At 41.1% G+C, this 16,288-nt stretch overlaps 1 long non-coding RNA gene across 3 annotated transcripts; it reads right to left on the minus strand.

Annotated features, from left to right (window-relative positions):
• Positions 1-2,693: 2,693 nt before the first annotated feature.
• On the minus strand, positions 2,694-5,913 carry LOC128436376 (uncharacterized). Of its 3 annotated transcripts, none has more exons than XR_008338047.1 (4): positions 5,317-5,913; positions 4,358-4,411; positions 3,406-4,106; positions 2,694-3,293 (listed from the first exon to the last, which is right to left on the minus strand). It is a non-coding gene; the product is annotated as an uncharacterized LOC128436376 (long non-coding RNA). The 3 variants fall into 3 exon arrangements; XR_008338048.1 differs by having other exon boundaries at positions 2,694-3,567; positions 3,971-4,106; positions 5,317-5,882; XR_008338046.1 differs by having other exon boundaries at positions 2,694-4,106; positions 5,317-5,882.
• Between the last annotated feature and the right edge of the window lie 10,375 nt (positions 5,914-16,288).

Raw genomic sequence — 16,288 nt, forward strand, 5'->3', positions numbered from 1 at the left:
TCTACTAAATCATGCTCTTGTTGGCATCTGTTCCTTGTTCCAAGTGGTTGGGGGCAATCAGTTTCATTTGCAGGCAGCTAATTTTCGTCTGCAATAGACAAATGACAGTAACTTTTAAAGCTGAATTTGTGTGACAAGCTGTATCATGTGATTTTTTTAATCGTTCAATAAATGCAGTGTTTTAAGCAGTGATGTATTACAGCAGTGTTGTTGCGCTCATCATATGGCATCGTTCGTGATGGTGAGTCCTAATGTTGTCAATAGATGTAACATATGCTACGGAGCCGCATGCAGCTCTTCAGCCCCTCTGCAGTGGCTCCCTGTACAGTGCATGTTGCGCATATTGTTCTCGAATGGTGAACTTAACGAATCAGTTCTTTCACATGATGAACGTGAGTGAATGTAGCGTTCACGTTAATTTTTTAAATAATCATCGTATCAGGCCATCATGAAATACCAGGAGCAGGTGAATGTGTGTGTGTGGGTGCGCGCTCCCAGATAGTGGACACACACACAGATCCGGGGCTCCGCCCCTCGCCCTGAGCCCACGCTCACTCGCTCAGAGAGACACAGTGAGATCGGAGCTCGTTCACGTGGAGCAGCCTCTCAGTGACTGACCGGCTGCTTCTCACCAGTGGAAACAGTGAAAACAATGAGTTTCTCTGGTCTCAGCTGATCAGAGATCATCGCCTAAGCTTCTTGATCAGAGCAGAAGCTGCAGGTGGTTTGTACCGATATGCAGTTTCTGTGTCGGCCTCCAGTCTGACCTGCTCTCACGCTTTGTTTTAATATTTCAGCAACTAAAATATGCGTCACATCCTATTACGTCCCAGCGCTCTTCCCTGCAGGTCGCTAATCTATAGTTCCGACCCCCGGCCTCGGTAAAGTAATCATGGATAAATCCCAGAAAAGAAAAGTCTGGGAGGAAAATAGAGTTTAATTCTGCGTGGACAGATTAATTTGCTTTCACTGCCACCGATGCTGTCTTACATGTATGCTTGATATGTGGCGAGGAATTAGCAAACAATAAGAAATGTAACGTTGAAAGATATTTCCAGAGCAAGCTCACAGCATCTGCTGAAAAGTACCAAGCTGGAGATGAGGAAAAAAAGCTGAGTTCTGGGTTTAGTTTAATCCAAACTAGGCCCACACATGTATTTTGTTCTCCAATTCATAAGAGTTTGGTGTTTTCCTATTTTGTAACAGGTAAAAATAGCAGTTAAATGTCAACAGTTTTTTATATTGTCGTTCTATTATTTAATAAATGCAACAAACTATAGTTTTTATATATATTGTATATCTATATATATATACATGTATATATATAACTTTATAACCTGTGTTATCAAATATGTTGTGCGGCTCCAGACAGATTTAAATTGGGGGAAGAGGGGACAAAATGGGTCTGTCAGAAGTCACAATTTGAGCCTTGATCAAACTATGGTCTTAGGATGCCCTCTGGTGCCTTAATATTGGCGCTGCAGGTGAAAATCAATATTAAGTCACTAGAGAGCAGTGTAGGACCATGAACTACAGACATGGTGTTTTCATTTTGTTTATCAAACTTATAAGCCTCACCACGGTCACACAGATTGATGAAAAGTTTAAATTTTGATAACTTTAGATCTTCATCTTGTTTTGTACACATGCATCAAATTTTTACGTTGATTTGATGAAGGCCCTACGACCAGTGAATCAAACTGTAACACGTACCAAAAACAACAGATTTCCTGTTGTCACGAGGGGGCGCTTTGATTGTAAGTCATAATTTCTGCACCGATGTCTTCTGGTCGCAACTCTTGTCGTATGTGTCTAGTTTGGACTCGATTGGACAAAATATGTCTGAGATACAGAAGCTTGTGTTTTGATGGCGTTTCATCAAACTGGAAGCCACACCATGGTCAGACGGTTTTGCTAAAACTTAATCCTTCAATAACTTTAGATCTCCATTTTGTTGTGAAGACAGTTGTCTAAATTTTAAGTTGATCTGATGAAAGCTCTACGAGAAGTGTATTAAAGTAAAAAATTATGGAATATGACCAAAATAGTCACTAAATCAAAAATGGCGGGCTTCCTGTTGCGTTTTTCATAATGCTCCAAGAGGCTTTTTTGTACATCTGGTGATGATACACGACTGTCTTCAATTTCGTGAGGATCAGTGAATGCTAAATGAGGTGCATCTCCGTAAATGAGGGGCTCACCGTTGGTGGCGCTGTTGAGCCATTTTGCCACGCCCATTTCCAAATACCCCAGAATACGTAAATTTTCACGACTTTCTAACTTACTGCAAACTTTAAAAACTTTTTGAGCATGTTAAAGCCCTCAAAAAGCCAATTCATTAAAGACATGAATAATAATAATAACTAGGGCTACGTTGTAGCACTAACGGGCCCGAGCACAGGCAATTTCTAGTCTGTTGCGGTCGATGAAGAGAGAACGTTCGATGACCAAGCGCTAGTCTCCGCATTGCATGCGTTTGCGCTCTGCGGCAAGGATGATTGCTCCACTTCCTGTAGCCAGCCGCTGGTGCTGAACTAGAGGTAAGTAACCTTCAAACTATACAACATAACCTATTGCTTTATCTATCATCATATGCTTACATGCCTCAAGTTTTGTGTAATATGTAATTGTTATAAAAGTTACCGTTTATTTATCACGTCTAATGAACAGATTGAAGCAAGTTAACTCCACAGTCTTGTTTTGGTTGTGACTTTATTTATTTTTTTAATAAGTTACTATCAATACGCTACACGTGTACGTTGCATGTGATAATAACTGTTTCACCATTATTCTGATACAGGCTGATATATCCACCATTACTATTTTCACATTGTTAATTTAGTCTGTCATGGAGTTGTAGAGTCAATTAGACAGTATAGATAAGATTATAATGTCCACACATCAGTGTTGTAAACACTTCTCCAGTTAATTATATAATTATGTTTTCACACTGAGGGAAGTGGAGAGACTTGATGTGGACTGTTATCAACAGCTCTGTGGGAGATCATCACCTTGAATATTACAGATGAGGTAGAAAGACATTTTATCTATGTGTATAATGTTGTATTTCTTTCTCACGTTTTATCAAAAGCGATTTAAAGTATGTGCATTTAACCATTAGGATACAAACCCAGACCCCAGTACATTGGTTCTATCTGAAATATGTGGTGCTTCATACACAACACAAAACATTCATAACAGTGCGCTTCTGCTCCTCATTAATGCAGCTCCTGATGTCCTCAGCAGCAACATGGTGGAGATCTGCAGCGTCATGCTGGTCAACTGGAAGACAACTGATCAAGATTAAAAGATTAAGATTAAGATCCATTTATTCGTCCCAAACAAATGCACAGACATGCAAAGGCACACTCATGCAGGTAGGGAAATTTAATCTCTGCTTTTTACCATCTGGTGCAGGACACACAGAGCAGTCAGCGACCATGTACGGCGCTCGGGGAGCAGATGTTTGGGGAGTGAGGTGCCTTGCTCAGGGGCACTAGAGAGGGTAGGGAGACTTTTGGATTTTTGGACAGATCAATCCAGGTTCGTCTTTTAAGTACAGATGGCCTGCGAATGTCATGGAGTTTTACAGTGAATTAGACAGTTTAGATATGATTTTAATCTCCAAACATCAGTGTTGTAAACAGTTCTCAAATTAATGATATAATTATGTTTTCACACTGAGAGAAGTCGAGAGACTTGATGTGGACTTCTATCAATAGCTCTGTGGGAGATTATCACCTTGAATATTACTGATGAGGTAGAAAGACATTTTATCTATTTATACAATGTTGTATTTCTTTCAGTACTTTTATCAGAAGGGACGTAAAATATGTACATTTAACCATGAGGATACAAACCAAGACCACAGTACAACGGTTCAATCTGAAATCTGTTGTGCTTCATACACAACACAAAACATTCTTTAACAGTGAGTTTTTTCATCTTCATAGATGAAGAACTGCAGCACCTGATGTCCTCAGCAGCAACATGGTGGAGATCTGATTTGATACACTTTAGATAAGAACCCAGTGTTTTATATTTCTGCTTTGTCATAAGAGACAGAACATGGTCATCACAGCTGTGTCCTTCAGGCTCGTCTGTCCCTAATAAAATGATAGGAAACATGAAAGTATGTCATAATTATAGAGAAAGAGTTACATATGAACAAAGTGTGTATTCTTATTTTCGGTGGATATTCAACTATGTATTTGAATATGCTTTTGGATTAAAACGTGCACTACCATGACAATGAATGTTTAGTATGGAGCTATTTCACATTAAAAGTATTGCATTATAATTTAACACATTATGTATTATGTGCAATACTTTGTAAGTAATGAAAACAGGTCTGTACCTGGAGTCAGTGTTCAGTCTGGTTGGATTCAAGTTGTGTCTCACGCTGGACATCCTAGAGGAACATTGAACACAAATACACAGATATGTTAAGTCATACATGTGCCATGTTATCTGCTTAACAGACTTTTACATGGTAATAATAAAATATTAATTCAAAGTTAATCAGATCATAATCATTTCAGCTTAGGAAATAGGTAGTGCATATTAGCCTACAATTCTGTATGACACTGTCTGTTCTAGTAAAGTTACAAGGCTATGATTTACTCATATTTAACAAAAGAATTCAGTGAAGTCTGTCTGAGATTAACGATTTAAATACTGAAGGTGGGAGACACGGTTACTTTTCACTGTAACACGTTACAACACTACTCTGAAGAAAGAGCTTTAGGACACGTAATGCTCCTTTGAACAGCTGCTCTTGCAATGCAGATGTGACTTTAAACACTCAGGTTTCTCAGGTTTCAGTTAGCATCGCTAGCCCGCTAGCGCAGCTAACTTACAAGCCGACACACAGTCTCCTGTCTCAGAGTCATCCGCATAAAGTAACGCTTATATCTGCTGGGTGGACCCGCTCATGTCGTTTCATGTCGGTGTTTGTCGGTAATAACCCCAATCGAATCGAAGGACTGTTACTGCACCCATGCGAAGATATTGTTAGCTTGCTTGTTAGCGAGCTAGTTAGCCTTCGGCGCTAGCGGAAAAACAAGCCGACACACAGTCTCCTGTCTCAGAGTCATCCGCATAAAGTAACGCTTATATCTGCTGGGTGGACCCGCTCATGTCGTTTCATGTCGGTGTTTGTCGGTAATAACCCCAATCGAATCGCAGGACAGTTACTGCACCCATGCGAAGATATTGTTTAGCCTCGGGGCTAGCGCAACTATGCTAACAAGTTGCTTTAACACACGCTGCAAATCACTTCTAACAGATCGAAATAAAATAGTTAACTTCACTTACCACAGAAACGAGAGAGCAGTCGCCTTTTACGTGTCCGTCAGATGAACAAGCAGAACAGCAAACTGTGCTACTGATTCGATGTGTGAGTGGACCGTCACCACAGACTCAGCTCTTACTGAAGGAGATTGTCATGATGCGTTCACTTGCAGCTGTGTTAAATTGCGTTTCGTTTTTCATGTCGAGATGATGACCTCAGCTGCCAAGCAGTTAATCATCATGATGAAAAGTCACAGCAATCTTATGCCTACACTATCAATATCTTGAGACCCATTTCACACAGTTTGAAATGGTTTCGCAAAGTGGCTGAATAGAAATAACTCCAGGTGTGAGTTGACCAAAACAATGCGGTCTAATGATGCGTTCATGGTAACTCCGTTAAAATGAATTTCGTTTGTCATGGTGAGCTGATGAACTTTGATGCCCCGCCATTAACAATCCGCATGATGAAAAGTCACAGTAATATTATGCCTACATTATCAATATCTTGAGACCCATGTGACAAAGTTTGACATGGTTTAGCACAGTGGCTGGGGAGAAATAGATCAAAGAGTAACACCTACCAAAACAAGACATTTCCTAATGCCCCCAGGGGGCGCTGTCCTTTTAAGTCATGATTTCTAGGTAGATGTCTTCCGATCGCGACTCTTGTCTTATGTGTATAGTTTGGACTCTATTGGACAAAATATGTCCAAGATACAGAAGGCCGTGTTTTAATGTTATTCATCAAATTTTAAGGGCACGCCACGGTCAGACGGTGTGGTGAAAAGTGTTTTTTTTGATAACTTTACATCTTCATGTTGTCTTGAGGAGACTTATGTAATTTTTAAGTGGACCTGATGAAGGCCCTACGACAAGTAAATCAAAGTGTAAGACGTATAAAAAAAAAACATTTCCTGTTGCCACCAGGGGACGCTGTGATTTTAAGTCACGATTTCTGTACCGATGTCTTCAGGTCGCGACTCTTGTCTTATGTGTATAGTTTGGACTCGATTGGACAAAATATGTCCAAGATACAGGAGCCCGTGTTTTGATGGCGTTTAATCAAACTTTGAGGCCACACCACGGTCAGACGGTTTAGCGAAAACTTAATCCTTCAATAACTTTAGATCTCCATTTTGTTGTGATGACGATCGTCTAAATTGTAAGTTGATTTGATGAAAGCTGTAGGAGGAGTACTTAAAAGAAAAAATATCGAATATGACCAAAATGGCCACTAAAGTCAAGCTGGCGGGCTTCCTGTTGCGTTATTCATAATGCACTGATGGACTTTTTTGTGCATCTAGTCAAGATACACAATAGTCTTTGTTTTTTTTGAGGATCGGTGAATGCGAAATGAGGGGCTTTTCCGTAGGTGGCGCTATTGAGCGGTTTTGACACACCCGTTCCCAAATACTTCAGAATACGTAAACTTGCGCACATTTCTAATTTACTGTACACTTTAGAAACTTTTTGAGCACGTTAAAGCCCTCAAAAAGCCAATTCACTGAGCGAAGAAAAATAATAATAATAATAATCTTTTCAATTTCAATAGGTCCTCTCACCGATTTCGGTGCTCGGGCCCTAACTAGGGCTACGTTGTAGCACTAACGGGCCCGAGCACAGGCAATTTCAAGTCTGTTGCGGTCGGGGAAGAGAGAGCGATCGATGACCAAGCGCACGTCTCTGCCTTGCGTGCGTTTTAGGCTCTGCAGCAAGAATAAACGCTTCACTTCCTGTAGCCAGCAGGTGGCGCTATGATTTTAAGTCTTGGTGTCTTTGTAGATGTCATCAGGTCGCGACTCTTGTCTTACATGTCTAGTTTGGAGTCGATGGGACCAAATATGTCTAAGATATAGAAGCTTGTGTTTTCATGGCGTTCATCACACTTTGCCGCCACGCCACGGTCAGACGGTGTGTCAGAAAGTTGTTTCTTTGATAACTTTTTATCTCCATATTATTGTGATGACACTCATCTAAATTTTTTGTTGATCTGATGAAAGCTCTCCGAGAAGTACATCAAAATAGAACATGTACCAAAAACAAGACATTTCCTGCTGCCACCAGGGGGCGCTGTCATTTTAAGTCAAGATTTTTGTGTTGTTGTCTTCAGGTCGCGACTCTTGTCTTACATGTGTAGTTTGGAGTCCATGGGACCAAATATGTCTGAGATATAGAAGCTCGTGTTTTGATGGCGTTTCGTCACACTTTGATGCCCCGCCACAGTCAGACGGTGTGGCGAAAAGTTTTTTCTTTGATAACTTTAGATCTTCATTTTGTTGTGATGACAGTCATCTAAATTTTAAGTTGATCTGATGAAAGCTCTACGAGAAGTGCATTAAAGTAAAAAATTATGGAATATGACCAAAATAGTCACTAAATCAAAAATGGCGGGCTTCCTGTTGCGTTTTTCATAATGCTCCAAGAGGATTTTTTGTACATCTGGTGATGATACACAACTGTCTTCAATTTCGTGAGGATCAGTGAATGCTAAATGAGGTGCATCTCCGTAAATGAGGGGCTCTCCGTTGGTGGCGCTGTTGAGCCATTTTGCCACGCCCATTTCCAAATACCCCAGAATACGTAAATTTTCACGACTTTCTAACTTACTGCAAACTTTTACAACTTTTTGAGCATGTTAAAGCCCTCAAAAAGCCAATTCATTAACGACACAGCAAAATAATAATAACTAGGGCTACGTTGTAGCACTAACGGGCCCGAGCACAGGCAATTTCAAGTCTGTTGCGGTCGGGGAAGAGAGAGCGATCGATGACCAAGCGCACGTCTCTGCCTTGCGTGCGTTTTAAGCTCTGCAGCAAGGATAAACGCTTCACTTCCTGTAGCCAGCAGGTGGCGCTATGATTTTAAGTCATGGTGTCTTTGTAGATGTCATCAGGTCGCGACTCTTGTCTTACATGTGTAGTTTGGAGTCCATGGGACCAAATATGTCTGAGATATAGAAGCTCATGTTTTGATGGCGTTTCTTCACACTTTGACGCCCCGCCACAGTCAGACGGTGTGGCGAAAAGTTTTTTCTTTGATAACTTTAGATCTTCATTTTGTTGTGATGACAGTCGTCTAAATTTTAAGTTGATCTGATGAAAGCTCTACGAGAAGTGCATTAAAGTAAAAAATTATGGAATATGACCAAAATAGTCACTAAATCAAAAATGGCGGGCTTCCTGTTGCGTTTTTCATAATGCTCCAAGAGGCTTTTTTGTACATCTGGTGATGATACACAACTGTCTTCAATTTCGTGAGGATCAGTGAATGCTAAATGAGGTGCATCTCCGTAAATGAGGGGCTCTCCGTTGGTGGCGCTGTTGAGCCATTTTGCCACGCCCATTTCCAAATACCCCAGAATACGTAAATTTTCACGACTTTCTAACTTACTGCAAACTTTTACAACTTTTTGAGCATAGTAAAGCCCTCAAAAAGCCAATTCATTAACGACACAGCAAAATAATAATAACTAGGGCTACGTTGTAGCACTAACGGGCCCGAGCACAGGCAATTTCAAGTCTGTTGCGGTCGGGGAAGAGAGAGCGATCGATGACCAAGCGCACGTCTCTGCCTTGCGTGCGTTTTAAGCTCTGCAGCAAGAATAAACGCTTCACTTCCTGTAGCCAGCAGGTGGCGCTATGATTTTAAGTCATGGTGTCTTTGTAGATGTCATCAGGTCGCAACTCTTGTCTTACATGTCTAGTTTGGAGTCGATGGGACCAAATATGTCTAAGATATAGAAGCTTGTGTTTTCATGGCGTTCATCACACTTTGCCGCCACGCCACGGTCAGACGGTGTTTCAGAAAGTGGTTTCTTTGATAACTTTTTATGTCCATATTGTTGTGATGACACTCATCTACATTTTTTGTTGATCTGATGAAAGCTCTCCGAGAAGTACATAAAAATAGAACATGTGCCAAAAACAAGACATTTCCTGCTGCCACCAGGGGGCGCTGTCATTTTAAGTCAAGATTTTTGTGTTGTTGTCTTCAGGTCGCGACTCTTGTCTTACATGTGTAGTTTGGAGTCCATTTTACCTAATATGTCTGAGATATAGAAGCTCGTGTTTTGATGGCGTTTTGTCACACTTTGATGCCACGCCACAGTCAGACGGTGTGTCAAAAAGTTGTTTCTTTGATAACTTTAGATCTCCATTTTGTTGTGAGGACACTCGTCTAAATTGTAAGTTGATCTGATGAAAGCTCTGCTACAAGTGTATCATAGAAAAAAACATGGAATATTCCCAAAATGGCCACTAAATCCTAAATTGCTGGCTTCCTGTTGCGTTTTTCATAATGCTCCGAGTGGCTTTTTTGTGCGTCTGGTCATGATACACAACTGTCTTCAAAATCGTGAGGATCAGTGAATGCTAAATGAGGTGCTTCTCCGTAAATGAGGGGAAGCTCCATTGGTGGCGCTGTTGAGCCATTTTGCCACGCCCATTTCCAAATACCCCAGAATACGTAAATTTTCACGACTTTCTAACCAACTGCAAACTTTTACAACTTTTTGAGCATGTTAAAGGCCTCAAAAAGCCAATTCATTGCGCTCCGCGAAATAATAATAATAAGAATCATTTCAATTTCAATAGGTCCTCTCACCGATTTCGGTGCTCGGGCCCTAATAATAAGAACTAGGGCTACGTTGTAGCACTAACGGGCCCGAGCACAGGCAATTTCAAGTCTGTTGCGGTCGGGGAAGAGAGAGCGATCGATGACCAAGCGCACGTCTCTGCCTTGCGTGCGTTTTAAGCTCTGCAGCAAGAATAAACGCTTCACTTCCTGTACCCAGCAGGTGGCGCTATGATTTTAAGTCATGGTGTCTTTGTAGATGTCATCAGGTCGCGACTCTTGTCTTACATGTCTAGTTTGGAGTCGATGGGACCAAATATGTCTAAGATATAGAAGCTTGTGTTTTCATGGCGTTCATCACACTTTGCCGCCACGCCACGGTCAGACGGTGTGTCAGAAAGTTGTTTCTTTGATAACTTTTTATCTCCATATTGTTGTGATGACACTCATCTAAATTTTTTGTTGATCTGATGAAAGCTCTCCGAGAAGTACATAAAAATAGAACATGTACCAAAAACAAGACATTTCCTGCTGCCACCAGGGGGCGCTGTCATTTTAAGTCAAGATGTTTGTGTTGTTGTCTTCAGGTCGCGACTCTTGTCTTACATGTGTAGTTTGGAGTCCATGGGACCAAATATATCTGAGATATAGAAGCTCGTGTTTTGATGGCGTTTCGTCACACTTTGACGCCCCGCCACAGTCAGACGGTGTGGCGAAAAGTTTTTTCTTTGATAACTTTAGATCTTCATTTTGTTGTGATGACAGTCGTCTAAATTTTAAGTTGATCTGATGAAAGCTCTACGAGAAGTGCATTAAAGTAAAAAATTATGGAATATGACCAAAATAGTCACTAAATCAAAAATGGCGGGCTTCCTGTTGCGTTTTTCATAATGCTCCAAGAGGCTTTTTTGTACATCTGGTGATGATACACAACTGTCTTCAATTTCGTGAGGATCAGTGAATGCTAAATGAGGTGCATCTCCGTAAATGAGGGGCTCTCCGTTGGTGGCGCTGTTGAGCCATTTTGCCACGCCCATTTCCAAATACCCCAGAATACGTACATTTTCACGACTTTCTAACTTACTGCAAACTTTTACAACTTTTTGAGCATGGTAAAGCCCTCAAAAAGCCAATTCATTAACGACACAGCAAAATAATAATAATAGGAATAATAATAATCATTTCAATTTCAATAGGTCCTCTCACCGATTTCGGTGCTCGGGCCCTAATAATAATAATCATTTCAATTTCAATAGGTCCTCTCACCGATTTCGGTGCTCGGGCCCTAACTAGGGCTACGTTGTAGCACTAACGGGCCCGAGCACAGGCAATTTCAAGTCTGTTGCGGTCGGGGAAGAGAGAACGTTCGATGACCAAGCGCTCGTCTCAGCGTTGCATGCATTTGCGCACTGCTGCAAGATAAACGCTTCACTTCCTGTAGCCAGCAGGTGGCGCTATGATTTTAAGTCATGGTGTCTTTGTTGATGTCATCAGGTCGCGCTTCTTGTCTTACATGTGTAGTTTGAACTCGATTGGACCAAATATGTCCAAGATACAGAAGCTTGTGTTTTGATGGCGTTTAGTCACATTTTGACGCCTCGCCACGGTCACACGGTGTGGCGAAAAATTGATCTTTCAATAACTTTAGATCTCCATCTTGTTGTGATGACACTCGTCTAAATTTTCAGTTGATCTGATGAAAGCTCTCCAAGAAGTACTTGAAAATAAAAAACATGGAATATGGTCCAAATCGAAAATGGCGGGGTTCCTGTTGCGTTTTTCAAATTGCTCCGAGCGCGTTTTTTGTGCATCTGGTGATGATACACAACTGTCTTCAATTTTGTGAGGATCAGTGAATTCTAAATGAGGTGTTTCTCCATAAATGAGGGGAAGCTCTGTTGGTGGCGCTGTTGAGCCATTTTGCCACGCCCATTCTTTAAAACCATCTGAATATCTTCAAGGGAGGGGGGCTGATGATACACACATGTAGTTTGAGGGAGATGGACCCATGAACACGGAAGTTAAAGCGTTTTCGTGTGTCATGGTGAGCTGATGTGACGCCCCGCCACAGTCAGACAGTGTGACGAAAAGTTGTTTCTTTGATAACTTTAGATCTCCATCTTGTTGTGATGACACTCGTCTAAATTTTCAGTTGATGTGATGAAAGCTGTACGAGAAGTATATCAAAGTAAAAGATTATGGAATATGACCAAAATGGCCACGAAATCGAAAATGGCGTGCTTCCTGTTGCGTTTTTCATATTGCTCCGAGCGCGTTTTTTGTGCATCTGGTGATGATACACAACTGTCTTCAATTTCGTGGGGATCAGTGAATGCTAAATGAGGTGTTTCTCCGTAAATGAGGGAAAGCACCATTGGTGGCGCTGTTGAGCCATTTTGCCACACCCATTTCCAAATACCCCAGAATACGTAAATTTTCACGAGGCCCATAATCTGCTCTATAGATGTTGAATGCATTCTGTAGTGAGAACACATTCAAGCACATGGCCTACACCTCCATGAGAGGGGGGAGGGGTGAGAAGGGGGAGGGATGAGAGGGGTGAAAGGGGGTGGGGTAAGATGGGGGCGGGGTGAGAGGGGGGCGGGGCCTTCAAAACAGGTTGATCTGAGGAGGTCTGTTTTAGACAGAGTATAAAGGTGCTGTTTTAAATTATCCTTGGGGTATTTTTACCAAAATATTTTACAGACATTTCATTAAGAACCCAAGGAACCATATCAACTGTGGTGAAATGGAAATAATATGTCCCCTTTAAAGCGTTTTCGTGTGTCATGGCGAGCTGATTTGACGCCCCGCCACAGTCAGACGGTGTGTCGAAAAGTTGTTTCTTTGATAACTTTAGATCTCCATCTTGTTGTGATGCCACCCGTCTAAATTTTAAATTGATGTGATGAAAGCTGTCCGACAAATAAATCAAAGCGCACGATGTACAAAAACAAGACATTTCCTGATGCCACCAGGGGGCGCTTTCCTTTTAAGTCATGATTTCTAGGTAGATGTCTTCCGGTCGCGACTCTTGTCTTATATGTGTAGTTTGGAGTCGATTGGACAAAATATGTCTAAGTTACAGAAGCTCGCTTATATTGGCGTTTAGTCGAACTTTGAGACCTCACCACGGTCACACGGTATGATGAAAAGTTTAAATATTGATAACTTTAGATCTTCATCTTGTTTTGTAGAGTCTCATCTAATTTTTAAGTTGATCTGATGAAAGCTCTCCGAGTAGTACATAAAAACATAACACGTCTTAAAAACAAGACATTTCCTGTTGCCACCAGGGGGCGCTGTGATTGTAAGTCACAATTTCTGCAGTGATGTCTTCTGGTCGCGACTCTTGTCGTATGTGTCTAGTTTGGACTCAATTGGACAAACTGTCTGAAATATGGAAGCTTGTGTTTTGATGGCGTTTCATCAAACTTTAACGCCACACCACGGTCAGACGGTTTTGCTAAAACGTAATCCTTCAATAACTTTAGATCTCCAATTTGTTGTGATGACGATCGTCTAAATTTGAAGTTGATCTGATGAAAGCTGTACGACAAGTACATCAAAGAAAAAATATGGAATATGACCAAAATGGCCACTAAAGTCAAACTGGCGGGCTTCCTGTTGCGTTATTCATAATGCACTGATGGACTTTTTTGTGCATCTAGTCATGATACACAATAGTCTTTGTTTTTTTTGAGGATCGGTGAATGCTAAATGAGGGGCTTTTCCGTAGGTGGCGCTCTTGAGCCATTTTGCCACGCCCTTTTCAAAATACTCCAGAATACGTAAATTTAAGCCGCCTTCGAATTTACTGCAAACTCCTACAACTTTTTGAGCACATTAAAGCCCTCAAAAAGCCAATAAGTTTAATCGGAAAAAAATAATAATAATAATAATAATAATAATAATAATAATCATTTCAATTTCAATAGGGCCTCCCACCGATTTCGGTGCTCGGGCCCTAATAATAATAATAATAATCATTTCAATTTCAATAGGGCCTCCCACCGATTTCGGTGCTCGGGCCCTAATAACTAGGGCTACGTTGTAGCACTAACGGGCCCGAGCACAGGCAATTTCAAGTCTGTTGCGGTCGGGGAAGAGAGAGCGATCGATGACCAAGCGCACGTCTCTGCCTTGCGTGTGTTTTAAGCTCTGCAGCAAGAATAAACGCTTCACTTCCTGTAGCCAGCAGGTGGCGCTATGATTTTAAGTCATGGTGTCTTTGTAGATGTCATCAGGTCGCGACTCTTGTCTTACATGTCTAGTTTGGAGTCGATGGGACCAAATATGTCTAAGATATAGAAGCTTGTGTTTTCATGGCGTTCATCACACTTTGCCGCCACGCCACGGTCAGACGGTGTGTCAGAAAGTTGTTTCTTTGATAACTTTTTATCTCCATATTGTTGTGATGACACTCATCTAAATTTTTTGTTGATCTGATGAAAGCTCTCCGAGAAGTACATAAAAATAGAACATGTACCAAAAACAAGATATTTCCTGCTGCCACCAGGGGGCGCTGTCATTTTAAGTCAAGATTTTTGTGTTGTTGTCTTCAGGTCGCGACTCTTGTCTTACATGTGTAGTTTGGAGTCCATGGGACCAAATATGTCTGAGATATAGAAGCTCGTGTTTTGATGGCGTTTCTTCACACTTTGACGCCCCGCCACAGTCAGACGGTGTGGCGAAAAGTTTTTTCTTTGATAACTTTAGATCTTCATTTTGTTGTGATGACAGTCGTCTAAATTTTAAGTTGATCTGATGAAAGCTCTACGAGAAGTGCATTAAAGTAAAAAATTATGGAATATGACCAAAATAGTCACTAAATCAAAAATGGCGGGCTTCCTGTTGCGTTTTTCATAATGCTCCAAGAGGCTTTTTTGTACATCTGGTGATGATACACAACTGTCTTCAATTTCGTGAGGATCAGTGAATGCTAAATGAGGTGCATCTCCGTAAATGAGGGGCTCTCCGTTGGTGGCGCTGTTGAGCCATTTTGCCACGCCCATTTCCAAATACCCCAGAATACGTAAATTTTCACGACTTTCTAACTTACTGCAAACTTTTACAACTTTTTGAGCATGGTAAAGCCCTCAAAAAGCCAATTCATTAACGACACAGCAAAATAATAATAATAGGAACTAGGGCTACGTTGTAGCACTAACGGGCCCGAGCACAGGCAATTTCAAGTCTGTTGCGGTCGGGGAAGAGAGAGCGATCGATGACCAAGCGCACGTCTCTGCCTTGCGTGCGTTTTAAGCTCTGCAGCAAGAATAAACGCTTCACTTCCTGTAGCCAGCAGGTGGCGCTAGGATTTTAAGTCATGGTGTCCTTGTAGATGTCATCAGATCGCGACCCTTGTCTTACATGTCTAGTTTGGAGTTGATTGGACCAAATATGTCCAAGATACAGACGCTCGTGTTTTGATGGCATGTGATCAGACTTTGACTCCACGCCATGGTCAGAGTATGGTGTTTTCCTATTTTGTAGCAGGTAAAAATACCAGTTAAATGTCAACAGTTGTCTTTATTGTCGTTTTGTTATTTAATAAATGCAACAAACTATAGTTTTTATATATATTGTATAACTATATATATATATATGTATATATATAACTTTATAACCTGTGTTATCAAATATGTTGTGCGGCTCCAGACAGATTTAAATTGGGGGAAGAGGGGACGAAATGGCCTTTTCAATAGTTACATTTTGTGTCTTGATCAAACCATGGTGTTACACTGACCTCTGGTGCCTTAATATTGGCACTACAGGTGTAATTCAATATTAAGTCACTAGAGAGCAGTGTTGGACCATTAACTACAGACATGGTGTTTTCATTTTGTTTATCAAATTTATAAGCCTCACCACGGTCACACAGATTGATGAAAAGTTTAAATTTTGATAACTTTAGATCTTCATCTTGTTTTGTACACATGCATCAAATTTTTACGTTGATTTGATGAAGGCCCTACGACAAGTAAATCAAAGTGTAAGACATAGAAAAACAAGACATTTGCTGTTGCCACCAGGGGACGCTGTGATTTTAAGTCACGATTTCTGTACCGATGTCTTCAGGTCGCGACTCTTGTCTTATGTGTATAGTTTGGACTCGATTGGACAAAATATGTCCAAGATACAGGAGCCTGTGTTTTGATGGCGTTTAATCAAACTTTGAGGCCACACCACGGTCAGACGGTTTTGCTAAAACTTAATCCTTCAATAACTTTAGATCTCCATTTTGTTGTGATGACGATCGTCTAAATTGTAAGTTGATTTGATGAAAGCTGTAGGAGGAGTACTTAAAAGAAAAAATATCGAATATGACCAAAATGGCCACTAAAGTCAAACTGGCGGGCTTCCTGTTGCGTTATTCATAATGCACTGATGGACTTTTTTGTGCATCTAGTCATGATAC

This window comes from Pleuronectes platessa, unplaced genomic scaffold (assembly GCF_947347685.1).
Source record: "Pleuronectes platessa unplaced genomic scaffold, fPlePla1.1 scaffold_241, whole genome shotgun sequence".
NCBI lineage: Eukaryota > Metazoa > Chordata > Actinopteri > Pleuronectiformes > Pleuronectidae > Pleuronectes > Pleuronectes platessa.